This window comes from Poecilia reticulata, linkage group LG11, assembly GCF_000633615.1.
Source record: "Poecilia reticulata strain Guanapo linkage group LG11, Guppy_female_1.0+MT, whole genome shotgun sequence".
Lineage (NCBI taxonomy): Eukaryota > Metazoa > Chordata > Actinopteri > Cyprinodontiformes > Poeciliidae > Poecilia > Poecilia reticulata.
The window spans coordinates 16,731,787-16,742,502 of NC_024341.1; the positions used below are offsets into that span (position 1 = coordinate 16,731,787).

The window sequence follows — 10,716 nt, forward strand, 5'->3', positions numbered from 1 at the left end:
TCCATATAATGAAATACTCAGCAATGTGTGACTCTTACTGCTGGTCCAACTCGACATTTGAGTAACGGTTGAAATATAGTTTCTTCATCGTCTACACATTCAAACAAAAACAAAAAAAGGGAAAGCAGCAATCCAACAGACAAGATGAGAAATACTCAGAAGTAAATGAGATTAATGGCCGCTGGATTAGTAGCTCAAGATGTCACACAACCACACACACACACAAACACACACACACACTACCGTGGCTCTCATGTAGAAGGTTGATCTAATCTCTGCCCCAGTGTGAGAATCCCAGCTTCATGATGCTGGTGCACTAACACCACCCTCTAGTGGAGTAGATTTTAAAGTGGTATGTTCTCATCTTCATCTGAGCACCCAAAACTTTTTAGAATATGTAGAAATCTCTAAAAATAATAATAATAAACATATTTACAAGTAAAGAATGCATTACCAGTACAGCACATTCACAGAGATTGTACAAAAAAAAATAAAAAATAAAGCCAAAACTAATTTTTACCAATTTAACGTGGCTCGTTAGCGGTTGCACAGTCATCAGGACGGAGCAACTTATCCTTTATGTTTTACGTTATTCTGCACAACAAAGAATGGAGAGACATTGCTGCAAACAAACAGCCATAGTGCAATTCATCAATGAACCTTTGTTACAAGAGGGAGCCTACTGGTGACTAATGACAAAGGCAGACATGCATGCACTGACTCAAGGACAGACACTGCTGGATTATCCCCACATCTGACCTCAGCCTCGGTTTGCGTTGGAACTCCAGCATTAGAGAGACTGACGTCACCTACATGGCATGAATCCAGGTGTTTCACCACCGATCTTTGTCGCTCTCCTTGCAGGTTATTATGGCTCTGACTGACTACATGATGGGGGCTGAGGATTGCGCCACAGAAGACGTGAGGTCACAGATTTGGCTGAGCGGACAGGTGTGATTGTGTCGTTTTTAGTTTTTCTCGCTGGTTCTGAGTAAAGTCAAGACAAAATCCTCAGTAGTGTTTTATTAAGCAGTAAAATGTAGATGGATGTTGGAATAAACAAACAGCCAATTTACCTGACAAATGTATAACAGTTTAGTTCTCTTGGTTTTCAAATGCTTTGATTTTTACTCATTTTGATTTTTTTTTTTAAGCAATCAAAATTTATAATTTTAATATTATATGACATTGTAGGCCATAACACAGCAGTAAAAATATTTTTATTTAAATTAAAAATCCTTTTTAAAGGTCTTCTGTAATCTGAAGAGCTTCAACTGTTGAACTGGACTACAGAAATACATGTAAGTTTTCAATTATATCTTAATTTATTGAGGCACGCTAATGTAATTAGTTAAACTTGTCTAAAGATTTGAAAGATTGTGGTTCTGATCCACAGTTAACCAAGAAGAGTCTTATGAAAATGACAGATTATGGCAATGAATTAAACCAACATAATTCTCAAGGAATAAATACTTTTTTTAACCAGGCTTTTATAGAATCATTGGTTGGATTCTTGTGGAATCTCTTATTTTATTCACAGTCAAATATTTATAAAAACTGTCACTCTAAAACAAATAGATATATAAAGCTAAGTAAGCTTGAACACGTTTGGTTATTGCTCCAACTCTGCCAAATTAATGTCCAATCCTCAAAATTGTCCATTAAGATTAAACCCTGATGCCTTCAGATGGTTTAGTTATCACTGCCTCATTTGCATACAAGAATGTATGAATATGTTGTTAATTAGACCCGCCTTACCTCTAACTCATTGGCCTTCAGCTTTCACAGATGGGGAAAATATGCCTGATTTCATGGCTCTATTTATTAAGTGGTTTATTATGAACACTTGAGATAAATTACCATTTATATCACTTCTGTATTTAATTTCTGTCATTATGATCCCTCCATGTACTTAAGCATGTCAAGCACCACCATCCTAAGTCAGTGGTGAGTATCAAAACTAGGTTAAGCATCAAGGGCAGAGAGCTTTTCCGCCTGGTCAGATTTGATATCAGTGTTAGGAACATGAACCTCAGGCAACCCTTACTTAACAGTCTAACATTTCCTACAGTCTGTCTCAGTGCTGATATTGCACACAACAATATGACACTGCAATTGTAGTGAGAACCATCCATTGGAAAACCATTATTACTCCGCTGGTTCCACAATGATAGTTTATGCTGATATAGTTTATGCTGTACGACACCCTGTTTAGTGATTTAAAATAAAATAGCAACTTGGCAAGAATCTCTTTTTTGTATCAATGTTTATAAATGCTGATTTGAAACCTTTGGGATAAAATGCCATGCATGTCATAAGCCCTCCAGAACCGACCCTTACATCTTGCCTTGGATTCTTTAGCAGCTCCCTTTAATTTCAGTATTTGCGTTTATGCAAACATAAAATGTTTCAAGATGTTTTGCGGAGTCTGTCAAAGATGCTGGACAAAGAATAGACAAAGTGTAGAGCTACAGAAATACAAAACACTTTAATATAAAGTTGGGAAAACCAACTTAGCTGTTCATATGCATCTAACAACACTTGTGGTGAGTTATTCCAATCTGTAATTAAATAGAATTGGTTATTCTGGTTAACCTGGTAAAAAACCAGCCCCTTGTACTTTGCTTTGTACAGAAGGTCTGGGCTCTTTGCTGTTGAGAAACAATTGCGTCCTGGAGGCGCAGACTGTGTTGAGGTATGCAATGCACCAGTTCGACGCTATGAAGCTTACCGAAAATTACCTGTGCTCTAAGCAACCATCCTCCACTGTGAGGAGAGAAGAGCTGATCCAAACAAGATGAATGTTAATGTTAATTCATGTGGAAGCATGACCAAAACAGACTGAAAGATTTTTTTTTTTACTTCCTTTGCTGTCATTGCTAAAACTATTGTCAGATTACAATTCTAAAGCAGTGCAGAAAATCAGTGTGATTTTTGTCCCTGGTCAAAAATCGACCGCGGATATCCGAGTCAAGGGGAGAAAGGCCAGACTGTGCAACCATCCAGAATGTTTTTTGAGCGGACTTGCTCAAGAAAGCAATGGCCAGGCTACGTTAACATGCAACAATCCTAAAAGTGACATCAAAGTGTTACAGTGGAGTCCTGCCTATTCACAGTTCAGTATTCAACCCTGCCTATTCACAGATATTTCTGTCTCATATCTGGTGCATCAGATATGACATCAGATATACGGAAAATACGGAACATTTTCTGTTAAAGAATTATCGGAAAATGTGCCCTTTTGCATATTTTTTTGTAGAGTATATCAAAATATTCAAAAGAAAATGTAGCTTGGGAAGCTGAAACACCTATGCACAAAGCACGATCCATCCAGAAGCACCAGATACTTCCTTGTTGCTGATTGGCTGTACCTCGAAGAACGAATAAATCGTTCCAGCAGAAGAGTTAAGATGGTTTCCACTGTATACATGGATATGAAGGTATATTTTGTATTTGAACTACTACAATAGACAGAAGCATTTTTAGAGAGTTCTCCATTATTCGCATGTTTAAGCTTTTTGCAAGAGGCCGTGGTCCCAATCCACCACGATACCAGGTGTCAACTTTATAGAGCCGACCCCCTCCTCCCTCCCTCCAAACCAACCAGGTAGTCTACTTGTATCTGCACTATTGATAAAACCAGCAATTGCACAATGCAGATAGAAGAGATTCTCTGGAGAGACGGTTTATCACTCTGATGAACGGTGGTGACTCCCAGGTACATTATCATTATCAATTTGTTTGTAATTTTTTTTAACAGTATCTTATCAAGATATTTTATGGAAACACAAAATACTGTTAATTGGACATCTACAAGAGTAACTGTAATAGTACTGGTTCAGATTTAAAAAGCATGTGGGAACAGATTTGATCTATCATCCAAAAAAAAGCGGAAAAATCTCTATGCTCTCATTAGTTAATGGTTTATAGCAGAATGTGCCACATTTTTTAATGACATTAATAATTTAGTCATGTCTGAAGGCACATTCTGAGATGCTGTGACTAAGAGAATGGTAAAGTAAGGCCCTGCTCAGCAGGAGGTAAGAGAAACCATATCAAAAGAGGGGATTTCCTGTTTAAAAGCCATTGTGAAACATCAACATGTTGCAGGTGAAGCTGAACACAGATAGTGGGTTTTATATTGAGGAGAAAATATGAGCGGAAAATGCAGAAAAGAATATCCTTCCCTTCAACATCTGCTCCTCTCATATTTCTCTTGTCTTTCCATTTAACAATGACCAACAATTACTTCTGTCTCCCAGCCTTCTGACTCAGTCCAATGCAATTACACTGATTGTTCACTCAAACACGACATCCGTGCACACACACATAAACTCACTCATCAAAGGATGAGAGGCAATTCATTGGAGCATCTAAGCTGTTTATTTCTCGTAACTAGTTTAATCACAGTTCAGTAAAAATTCTGCAACAACCCTTGGCTTGACCAGACACTTCTAATCGAGGAAGCTGCATTGCTTCTCATGTTGACAAGGTGCCAACTGTAAACAGTTATTATACCGGTGACACTGCAGTGACCCACTTGACCGAAGGTGGCTTGCTCCAAGTGAGAACAACTCCGTCTGTCCTTGACTGTGCATGCCCCGAGCAGGGATAAGTCATCACTGCTGATGTCATTTCCTGGCATTGTAGCAACCTTCAGTTCATACAGCTAGCAAACCGCATTGCACATTCATCTATCAAAGTGCATGAATGCGCACACTGATTCTCTAAACAGCTCTGTTTTAGCTGCGTCAGGCTGCTGAAATCCAATCGCACAACTAAGCAGACCTGCAATTACTTAACCAATAAACTTGTGTAGTAAACTTCAGTCACTGCAGCTGAAAATATTTTTGATAAGCATTACACTACAGTTATAAGATTGCTGCGCAAAGTTTAAATTAATGCTGTTTGCAAAGATCACACATGAACTTAAATGGAGTATAGGGTTGAGCCTGTTAAATATCCTTCAAAATGTACTTTAATGTTGTTTAAAAGCTTATTATGAAGTTAAGCAAATTTTTTTAGGTTCAGAACAATTTACAAGTAATTTTAATAGCAAATAAACATCAAGCGAAAAGGCTATTAATTAAACAGAGTCAACATGTCTCAAACTGTTTTGCATCAAACTGTTCTACACTTACTTGTTTTTCCATTATGGCTCCTGCAACAACAACAGCAACATCAAGTTAAACTTGCTGCTCTTTGCTTAAATAAAACACATTTGTTGTATTTTACGTTTTGTTGAGCTGCACTGGGTGGGATCTTAGCTGCATTTCAGCAAAAGGAAACAAAAGTCAGTGTTTACGTTGACGTTAGGGATTTCGGCTGTGATTTCTGTGTTAAAAAGACTAGCCAATGTGAACTGCACATTAAAAAAAAAAAACATACGAGTAACTAGACATTTATAGTCAAAAACAATACTGTAGGCTAGTTTTTTCCAGCTGTATTATCACATTACGTAACTGAACCGCAACATTAACAGTCAAACGCAACCACATGGGTTTACAGTGAAAGCTCTAATCCTAACTTTAAGAAGTGAAAGACTGACTGACAAGACAAGGATGATGTTTATCCAAGTTATCTGTGGTAAACAACATCCTGATTCCAGTACAAGAACAACAAGCAAGCATTCATCCAGACAGACATGCAACTCACCCATAAATACTAGCAAACGCATGAGCAGCGTAGCTGCTTTGAGAGGAAGAAGGCGTTTTCCTTTTAGGCTCCTGAGGGACACGGCATGTTTTAGGATGTACAATAAGTGCTCTGAAAATGTGTGTGTGCGTGCGTGCGTGTGTGTGTGTGTGTGCCGAGGGGTGTGGGGGTCTGCTTCCTGAATGCATCCCAAAAGCAAAGGGAATGGATGTACAATTTGCTGCTTATCTCTAAACACCCAAACGCGCATTAATTCTGCTTTTCCTTCAGAGTTAAAACCACCTCCGGGATTGTGAGATGCAGGGCTGCAAAGTTTATTACAGACAGATGCTGAATATTTAGCTTCAATGCAATATGTAACGTTTTGCATAAAACAGTGTATTTGCAACAGGGACAACATGTATCGAGCACGTCAACGTTTTCTTTTTTCAGTATATATATTTCTAAACATGCTGTTGACATAAAATCTACACCATATTTTAGCAACAAACCAAGTAATTCATAGTTACAAAGAGATTAATAAAATTCAATAATGATCACTGACTTAAATCTTTCTCTGAAACCAATATATAGTTTTCTTAGGTGTTATTTTCCATGCAGTAGTATCAGTCCAAAATGTGGAGTGTTTGGGAATGAACAGATGCATGTGTTGAGATTTTCAATCTGGCACTGTCCATAAATATAAATAAACAAACACACTGCATTTGTCAAACTTCCAAAACAAACAGCAGCAATTCCTCGGTTCAACTGTTCATTCATGTTTTCTCTTTCCCACCTTTGCAATCTGGAGGTGCCAAAAGCAATCTTAAATTTGGCGAGGACTGAAAAAACAGCTGAGGTAGGTCCGGGGCTGCCAACCGCTTGGGATAAAAAAATTTTTTTTAAACTCACACACACACACACACACACACACACACACACACACACACACACACACACACACACACACACACACACACACACACACAGTCACCCTGCTTGCCTGGACTCAACACTCAAACTGCAAAGAAACAAGTGCAGAGTTGTGCGTCTCTCCAAAGTCAAATTACTTCATGAAATCCTCATGACACACACATACTGTGTGTCAGGATGTCTACATGCCTCCGCAGATAGCGACTGCAGTGAGTGCTATCACTTGTTAGACTCATTATGAGTCACGGTGTACTGCAATCTAGCAACACAACACTGCTGGCTGTGTTACAGTCTTGCCTTTTTCTAGAATGTTTTCCCATTTTCTCTCTTCTGCAGACAAAACTCGAACAGAGGCCAAGTACGGAAGACCTTTAAAACACATAAAGAGACAGAACGGATAAAAACACAGCACACATCTCTGCAGGGTAGTGGAGTGAGTGTAGCCAAGTGTTTCTATAAATACAGGCCTCCTGCACTGCTCTGCACTTTATACACACACATATGCAGAGAGATATAAGCATGCACACAGGCTACCACGCCTGTGCTGGCCTGCCGTGGATCTGCCACAGGAAGGATTGAATTAGGAAGGTGAAGCGGCGCGCACAACTGCATGCTAAGCGATTTCTTTAACTCTTACAGTTTGGAAAGCCTTTTTACAAACACAGCAATATGAAAATCGAAAAGACATCTGAGTAATTAGCACACATTACCGCACTCTGCTGCAGCAGTTGCAGAACGCGTGGACCATAATCATTTTTAAGCCAATTTCTTCCGTAAGTTAGACATCATTGAACACTATCTCGAAACTGCAGGAAAAAGGATTTTATTAATAGCAGAAAGGATTTCCTTTCGAAGCACTCAAGTGAGAGACGTGTGGTTTCAACGAGCCGCACATGAAAGAGAGCATTTCACCTCTGGCTTGTTGTAGAGAAGGAAGTGGCTCCTGCAGGACACCTTCCTGACGAGCATGTCCACTTTTCAGATGACAGGAGTTTGTCATTAGCCACCACAACCAGCGGAGTTGGTTTAGATAACTTTAATAATGCGCTGTCAAACATATAATTTGTAAAAAAACAAAATTAGAGTGGACCACATCATTTGCAACCAGCATCCTGGATCGCATCAATATACAAAGCAGCACTTCAGATATGGAAATGTAGACGTGCAGAACCACGCTCTAATTTGTGCGCTGTTAAATCAGAAGCTCCGGTGGCCTCAGGATACATTTTCTTGCATGTAGAATTTGAAGCAGAGGCAAACAGAGAACCTCTTTCACACTTGAGCGTACAGAGCGCACCGTTTCTGACGATTGCATTGAGCGCTTCAGCGTCTAGAATCCAACCCAAGATCTTAAGATATTCAATATTTAACTAAGTGTGAATAACCTCCAGGCTTGTTATTGTGTCATGGAGATTAAGATGTTGCTTTACATAAATTCAGATAACCGTTTATCTGTAAAAAAAAAAATCAAGCCAGAGAGGGTTAGAAAAAGAAATGTTTTCATTTCCTGATTTGGTGTCTTTCAATAATTTGATTTACCTCACATTACAGCTTAAAAGGAAAGGGAAATAAATGTTAAAGTATTATCAATCTCTCTATCTGGATTGTATCTGGACTAATTTGATTGTACATATAATTCCTTCTAGTTTTATGGCATTTTTAAATCTTGACAGAGGGCGACTACATTTCCCCTTACTTACGAGAATAAGGAGTTTGACAACAAGAAAACATTATTAGCAAAAAAAAAACAAAAAACAAAACTCATCACTCTGTCACTTTTATTGTGGTAACAGCATGTTTGTAACCCAAGTGACTACTGGCTAGTAATCAGAGCAGATAGCCCTACTAATTAACCAGCGAGTAACAGGTTGTTACATTTAAATATGAAGAGCAGAACAGCAAAAAGGTCAAATATTGTGTGAAATTAGGGTCTGAACATTGCAAAAGCTCATGTCTCATTTGAGCCTACAGAATACAAGCAAACAACTTTGTAGAGGTAATTTTATTACAAATAGAAAAAGGGGTGGAAATAGCCAAGCTCTGAAACAGATCTATTAAGAAGCTGCTTTATGTGAGCATCAGAGTTGTGTGCCACATAGAAGATTATTTGGGGGAGGGTAGAGTTTATCTTGATTGAATGAGGATTTACAACAAAATTGTAAAATCAATTGGAAATCTGATGGCATGTACTGTGGGACAAAAGAGAAAATGTACTTAGCAGAAAAGTATCATATGGCATCGAGAAAAAAGGAAAACTAGAGAATACCAACTGAAGAGCTGGAGTAATAACTTGTCAATGTATTTGGAGAAACTCCCGAACCCGCAGTTAAAATATCCCTAACACTGCAAAAAAAAAAAAAAAAAGTCGAAAGGCAGTGGCCCGAACCGGAGGCCACTAAAACTGATCCCCTCAACACTTTGGCTGCGCCTCGAAATTCTGTCCGTAAAGAAAAAAAGGGGGGGGGGGGGGGGGGGGACATGAAGGCAACAAAACAGCTAATTATTCCAGTGTACGTATGAAACAGCAAGAAATAAGAAGTAAATTAAGGAATCACACCGAAAAGCTCCTTTACTTTAGAAAGTTCACCAAGTTCAGTTTGTTAAGGAAGAGTTTCAAGGTAACCCGACTACTACTGGTAAGAAAGACACAGACTAAGCACAAGTTAAGGGAGGTTTTCAAGCTAAATGTAGGTTAATCCGCAGCTCTTATTTACCATGAAGTTACGACTACCCTGGCAACCAGTTTGGTGGCGACGGAGGGGGTCACCTTTTCAACTCTTTTAACTTACAAATGAGAAAAACAGATGTACAGTACGGCCAGGCTACCGTATCCACTATTTTCCAAATAAAAGGGAGTGGGTGAAATAGTGAATTCCCCCCCGCTTTTCAAACAGAGGAAACGATAGCGGCAGCCAGGACGAGCCGCATCCCGTCATATCTTTTAGCAGTTGAAAACAGTCCCGCAAACATAACATCACTTACGCGGACTTCTTCCAGGTCTCCTCCCAGAGGTTTGTGAGCGTTTCGCCGGCGGGAAGAGACGGTTTACTCTCGGTTAGTAGTCCGTTATTTCAGCTTGAAGAGCTGAGAGTTGTTTGAGAGTTACAGAGCTCCTGTCTATCTCCGCGTCTTTCCCCCCACACTCTCTCGCTCTCTCTTTTTCTCGTAGCCTGTTCCTGCTTCCCCCCCCCCTCTCCACATCCAGCATTCCAACATGGCTGCTGCACGGAGCAACATACACACACACAGAGAGGGAGGGAAAGAGGAAAAGCCTGGCCCGAGGCACAGAATACAGCAGCATGAATGAATGGATGTGTTCATACCTCAAACATTTAAAATCCTACAACTGCTTTTTTTTTTTTTTTTTTAACCCAGACGCAAGGTAGTTTAGAAAAACTTTCCACTAGATCCGAACAATAAAACGATTTAACAGGGCAACTACAAAAAATAAAAATGTACTTCTTTTACTTTGAATTTCTCAGGTTGAAAACATAGACCTGTTTGTCAAAATCAGAAACGCAACATTAGCAAATCTGAATTGTTAAGATATAAATACACCTATAAAACTATATTTTGTCAATAAATTAGGACGTAGTTTTCAGGCAATATGGCTCTCCACTAAGGGTGCCACGTTTTTAAGGGCAGCAAAAAGTGAGTGTGGAACAATTTTATAAGGTAGGAAGGCACTGTGAAGAAATATTTGTGTATACTTTGGGTAGCTAATGATAGCTTAAATTGGTCTCTAATTTGCATCTCCTAATAAATTAAACAGTATTTCACAGTTGTTTTTAAAGATGTTTGTGTTGCATTTGATCAAATTTTAAATCTTTTAATTGGTCAAACTAACAAAATTGCTTCACTGAGCAGGGATTTTTCTTAAAGCACAGTATGATATTCATAAAACCAATATTACATTATTGAAAGTACAAAGTAGCGCAATTCCAAATACAGAAATTTTTGGGGGGTGGTGGTGGTCGATATGACTGCCTTAAGTCGAAACAAGTGAATCTGTGGTTCTTTGTTTCCTAAACAACTTTTTTCCATTCTTAATATACATGTATGTTAAGTTATAAAAAGGCAGGAAGAAACGAATTGAAGATATCATTAGTATACAGAAGTTAAAAGTGAAACATTTGCCTGAAACCAGAA

The 10,716-nt window shown here is 38.8% G+C and overlaps 1 protein-coding gene across 2 annotated transcripts in view; it reads right to left on the bottom strand.

Annotated features, from left to right (window-relative positions):
• Positions 1-9,763, bottom strand: part of ptk2aa (protein tyrosine kinase 2aa) — a 65,045-nt gene extending 55,282 nt beyond the window's left edge. For both annotated transcript variants that reach the window (XM_008422139.2, XM_008422138.2), the window contains exon 1: positions 9,550-9,763. The gene's annotated coding sequence lies outside the window, so the exon portion shown is untranslated. The remainder of the gene's footprint in view (positions 1-9,549) is intronic.
• Between the last annotated feature and the right edge of the window lie 953 nt (positions 9,764-10,716).